This window comes from Taudactylus pleione, unplaced genomic scaffold (genome assembly GCF_031769625.1).
Source record: "Taudactylus pleione unplaced genomic scaffold, aTauple2 ptg000546l, whole genome shotgun sequence".
In the NCBI taxonomy this organism is placed as follows: Eukaryota; Metazoa; Chordata; class Amphibia; order Anura; family Myobatrachidae; genus Taudactylus; species Taudactylus pleione.
In genome coordinates this window covers 193,008-199,007 of record NW_028284948.1, presented here as the reverse complement: position 1 = coordinate 199,007, position 6,000 = coordinate 193,008, and positions in this window count along the sequence as shown.

Sequence of the window (6,000 nt, the reverse complement as noted above, 5' to 3'; positions counted from 1 at the left end):
TTCGACTCCCCTTCCCATGTGTGTCTCTGACTTCCTCCTTCCCCATGTGTGCCTCTGCACCCCCCTGCCCATGTGTGCCTCTGAACTCACCTTCCCATGTGTGCCTCTGACCTCCACTACCCATGTGTGTCTGACTTCCCCCCTACCCATGTATGCCTCTGACCCCCTCTTCCCATTTGTGCCTCCTCTGATCCTCCCATACCCATGTGTGCCTCTGACCCCCTCCTCATCTCTCACTGTAATTCCAACACCACTATCTCCAACTGTGCCTTTGCCTTCGTCCTACCCAAGGCTGATGGCTGACGATCAGTAGTAGTGTGGGTGAACAGACCGTGTTTGACGCTGCATAACTCAACATAAAGACGACAGGTAAGCACAATTTTTCATCTTTCTAAAAGCATTGGGGGCCCCTTCATAATTAATTTTATGTGGATCATATTTTTTCTATGTATTTTATGTGGATATGTTTAAAAAAAAAAATATTGGAAGCTGGCTTTTTCAATAGATTTTTATGTGGATCTGTTTTGTTTTTTAAAAAAATATTGGAATCTGGATTTTTCAATGTTTTTTTATGTGTATCTGCCTTTTTTCAATGTTTTTTATGTGGCTCTGGCTTTTTCAATGTCTTTTTTATGTGGATCTAGCTTTTTCTTAAGTATGTGGAATCGATGTGTCTTTATATATTTAGAATTGATTTTGGTTTTCTGTTGGTGTGTATGTGTATTTACAGCAGTTTCTTTATCCTATATTTCTGTATGTGAATAGTGGGCCTGATTCAGAGCCGGACGCTATTTGCGGTCGTTCGTTCAGAAAAAAGGGGTGGCTATTCAAATGAACCATTCGCTCTTTGCGGTAAGTTCACGCCTCTATGTCTGAACGAGCGAACAAAACCTGCGGTCGTTTTTTGGATAACTACGCCCCCTGGCCGCTCGCATCCTACGTCATGTCCGCTATTTATTAGATTAATCGAGTACATCGACCAGCGTATGAACTGCTCACTATTCTTGTGGTTGGTTTTTCCTACCACAAATTTGCGAGCAGTTCTGACTATAAAATAACCCAGTGACGTGGTCAGTGACGCTGCTGTATTAATTATGCACACCCATAAAACGCCCATTTTGACCTTTAAGCAAGCCTGCGTTCTGATCTCCACTCCCCGTTTTCAAGCACCTTCCCCTGTTACCACCCACATACGCCTCCTCCTGTCACTCATATTAGCAGGCATTCGCTATTTAGTGAACAAACGATTTTCGGCCGCACTGACTGGTTCGCGCATGCGTATTACGATCCGTACGCATGCGCAGTTGGGCAAACATCGCTCGGAACGAACGAGCGGCCGCTTACGAGCGTCTCTGAATCAGGCCCAGTGTTTTATATTATATGATTGACACATTATAATAATACCACCACCCAACACAGCCCAAACCTTGATAATTTAAAAAAAAATTGGTTTAAGCACCAATTGATGCCCCACCCCCTCTGTAGCTGGACCCACTTTAGCCATAGCTCCACCCACATATGCCTCCCTGACAGGAGTTCCTGAACCTATTTTCTAGAAATATAGCACTGTATATCATACTTGCCGACTATCTGGCTGCTCCTTCCGAGAGGGAGCAGCCAGATCGGCAGAACAGGGGGCGTGGCCGGCAAAAGGGGGCATGGCCAGGCGGGGTGAATGCCTTTTCCGGGTGTGACAGGGGGCGGGGCCACACGATCGCGTCATTTTGGCCCTGCCCCCACTACACAATGCCGAAATACAGGCATTGTGAAGCAGGGGGCGGGGCCAAAATGAAGCGAATCGCGTCAGCGGCCCCCCGCTGAAGGGGGTTTATCAGGTACTGACGGGGGGGGAGACAGGGGATCGGCGGCATGCGGGAGGCTTGCCTGCCTTTCCGGGGGGGCGGGAGCTGCACCCGTTTATCGGGAGGCTCCCGCCTGAATCGGGAGGGTAGGCAACCCTGCTGTATATACTCCTCAGTAGTTGTAAAAAAAAGTTATCTGCTAGGGGGCACCAGTCAAAATTTTGCCTAGGGCACCAAATTGGTTAGGACTATTTGATGTTAGGACTATTGTATCTATGAAACATATTATGTAAGTCATCTATTGAAAATTGGCTAAAATATATTTTAGCTTCTTTGCATTAGTTTTCCATGAAAGGTAAGGTATTTTCATGAAAATGTCAGGTTGCACTGTGAAACCACTTTTCTGAGATAACTTGAGGTTATTTAACAATCCATTTAAAAAGGATTTGGGGAGGGCACTTATCACTCCAATAAATATCCATCTGTATTTTGAGTCAGGGCTGCTTTTAAACATTAGTATAACATAGGATTTGATATCAGAAAGATCCTACAGGTTCATCTACAGTAGTCTATCCTTTTTTTCTTGTGTTTTTTTCTTGTTTTATATACACTATGTAGACAAAAGTGATTGGACACTGACAAGGGCGTAGAGAGCCCTGCCAGGCACCAGGTGAAGATGGGGTGTGGCCTAACTGTGGTAGGCGTGACCATGCCCCCTTGAGCAAAAAAAACCTACTTTTGCAGCGCTGCAAAGCGGCGCTGCGCGCTGGGAGGGGGGCGCTGTGAGCCCCTCAGCCCGGCACAAATCCAGGGGAGGCACGATCAGTGTGATCGCTCCCCCCACAGGCAAAGGAGACTGCTGTGGCTGCTGCTTAGCAGCTACGAGCAGTGTCCCACTGCAGCTCAGCACACGCTGTGTGCTGGGCTGCTGTGAGGGAGGGAGAAGGGAGAGGTGCGGCGCCGAGCCCCTCAGGAAGCCTGGGCCTGGGTAAATAGTACCTGCTCCCCCCCCTCTCGGCGCCCCTGGACACTGACAGCAAATAGATCAACAAGATTTTATTGACGTTAGTACTTTGTAGGTCCACCACGTGCCGTGATTACTGCAGACACCCTTCTTTACAAACTGTCCACAAGTTCCTGGACAACAGCAGGCAGTATGTTTTGCCATTCCGCATTAAGTACAGTGACTAACTGTGACACTGAAGAAGGTCGTGTTGGCCTAGAAAGCACCCATCGCTCCAATTCATCCCAGAGGTTCTCAATAGGGTTAAGATCTGGACTCTGAGCTGGCCAGTCCTTCCTGGTTACCGAATTTTCTGTATACCAGTCCAGCATCGCCCTGGAAACATGACAGGTGGCATTGTCACCCTGATAAAAACATTTGTTATTTCCGTAGTACTGCAAGTGCAGGGGCCTCCTTACGAAGTGTTCTTGTCGAAACCGCCACATTAGTGGCCATTTGGAATTTGTGTGCAATGGAATGCATGGTATGTATTTCGCTTGCGCAGAGCTGTAAGTCACTGTTGTCTACATAGTGTATATTTAGATCTAATCCTTAATAATGGCCATGCATAATAATATAAATAATTATAGTATTCCTTTCACTATATGAGTCATAATCGGTAGCTTGCAGACAAAGGCTTAACCACACCCACCCAATACATGTCGCAAGTTAGTGGCAGCACATAGTTTATACAAAGGCAAGATATCTATGGTCCTGACCACAATTGCTGCGATATGTTTAAGAACCAGGTGTCAGATCTGAAGGACAGATTTAGATGTCATGTACTGGATATTCCATCATGTTAAATTCTATTATAGAGAATGCTGTTCTTTAAATGGAAACTGCTGTTAACCACAATGGAGGACACAGTGAACAATTGTAATGCTAGTCAAGTGATTCATATTGCAATTATACGACCTGGTAACATAAATTGAATAAAAAATGTTTAAAGAAATGGCCAGCACATCCTTGATGAACCTGTTGTCAACATTTCTCTTCATTATAAGACTTAGAACCCCCTCAAGAGTGCTCTAAGTAGGGTTTCTTTAATTTAATTAACAGCCTTGTATAAAGTATACACTGATTCATCAAGAGCTATTTATAGTTGACAACTAAAACAAATCCACTTATTTATTTGACGTGATCACCCACAAGCAAATCCATACTGCCGCGTATATTATAATTTGTCTGACTGGTTGACTGTTGTTTTTTTTTTTATTTTAAATTTATCATGTTAATGGTTTATTTGAACATAATTTCAGTAAAGATTTTAAATATATTATTTTTTACCATTTTTATTTAGGACAACATGTACATAGAAACAATAGCATGATGCACACTACAGAAACTATACCCATAAACAGTGAATAAATAAGCACAATAACAACCTAGACATAAATAACATGGTGATAGAGACAAATGAAATAAACAAGTGTATCAATAACGTATGTGGTTAATGGAGTGGTGAGTGCGATGTTGAAATTCTTTGTTTAATTGATGCAAATTGTTTCTGAGAAGAAAGTACCAGAGTCCTGAGCTGGCAGGAACAGGTGGTGCTGAAGGAATGGATTTCTATCTGCTCTGGGGCAACTATTCCCTTGTATCTTCTCTCCTGGCATATGAATTTCATTATCAGTGCAGATACTTGTCCTTCAGTTCTTTTTATTTAATAACAAGGATTCTGACTACAGTCTTCATTTACATGCAAATGCATGTTTTAGTGTATAGCATACTTGTCGGGATGTAGTCTGGAAGCCGACGGTCTAAATGCCGATCGCCGGCTTCCAGACTCTCTAATCCCGGCGTGGTACTAATGACAGGCGTCGAAAACTCAACGCCTGTCATTAATCATATGCCGGAAGACCGGCGCCCGGCATACCGAACGAAGGTAAGCCGGGCGCCGGACGCAGACAGCCGCAGGGGGGGGAGGGTTAGGTTTAGGGCTCCCGGGGGGACTTAGGGTTAGGCACCCCCAGGGAGAGTTAGGTTTACGCTAGGGGAAGGGGGGTTAGGGTTTGGCACCCCCGGGGGGAGGTTAGGGTTAGGCACTTAGACGGGGGATTAGGGTTAGGCACTTGGGGGGGAGATTAGGGTTAGGCACCCCTAAGGGAGGGTTAGGGTTAGGGGGTAGACATATCGTTCAGTGAAGGCACTGCAGGGGAAGTGGAACGACTATACGATTACAATGTTGTAATCGTACTGTCGTTCCACTATCTGCTAGTGGATATGCACCTAAGAAGTTTACAACAGTGCATATAAAGCATCCTAGAAAGAGAGACTATTTCAATTCCGATTTATTTTTATAATAGCCAAGATTATGGGACTGATTCTGAGTTGCACGCTATGTCGATGTTGGACGTAGTTGAGTATTTTTAGTTTTACTGCGTATGCATCTAAGTCGCACCGCGCATACATCCCAAATGTGTTCGTACAGAGTCGCAGTTGCGATTTCAGACACACGCATGCAGAAGATAATTGAAATTGTATTGGGCAATCCTGTAGGTGTGACTGGGAGGTGGCTATTCAGATGCACTGAGGGACTGTCTTAAGCTGAGTGCACACTGGGTCGATCTGCCGATCTATCGGACGATTGGTAAAGTGTATACACACTTACCAATCGATCTGCCGATCTATCGGACGATTGGTAAAGTGTATACACACTTACCAATCGTCTGCCCGATGTGCAGGGCTTGACAGCTCATTGGGGTGGGCATTTAATTTGCCCGCCCAGTTAAGCTGTCAATCACTGCCGGGTACCAGCAGAATGTGTACAGGCGGCCCATCTGCTCGTCTGTATACACCAGCAGATGACCGATATATCTTTCAGATTTATCGGCCATCTGCTGTGCTGCACAGCAGATCGGATATGTCTGTGAGCAACATAGTTCACAGACATATCCGCTGTACACACTCGGCAATGCACTATAGATAAATCGCCCGTTCAATGTAATGGGCGATATATCTATCAGTGTGTACCCAGCTTTCTGGCTGTGCTATAGGAGTGTCACGGGCGTGTAGCGGAAGTGTTTGATTACACATACGCTTAATCGCTCACATTGGAGGCCATACTTAGATGGAGATGGCGCCCCCTGCTTTACAGTGCCGGAAATCTCTGCATTGTGTAGCGGGGGCGATAAGCGATCACGTCGCCACACTGCCGACCATTGCCGCCAAAAGGGGGCAGCCAGAAAATCG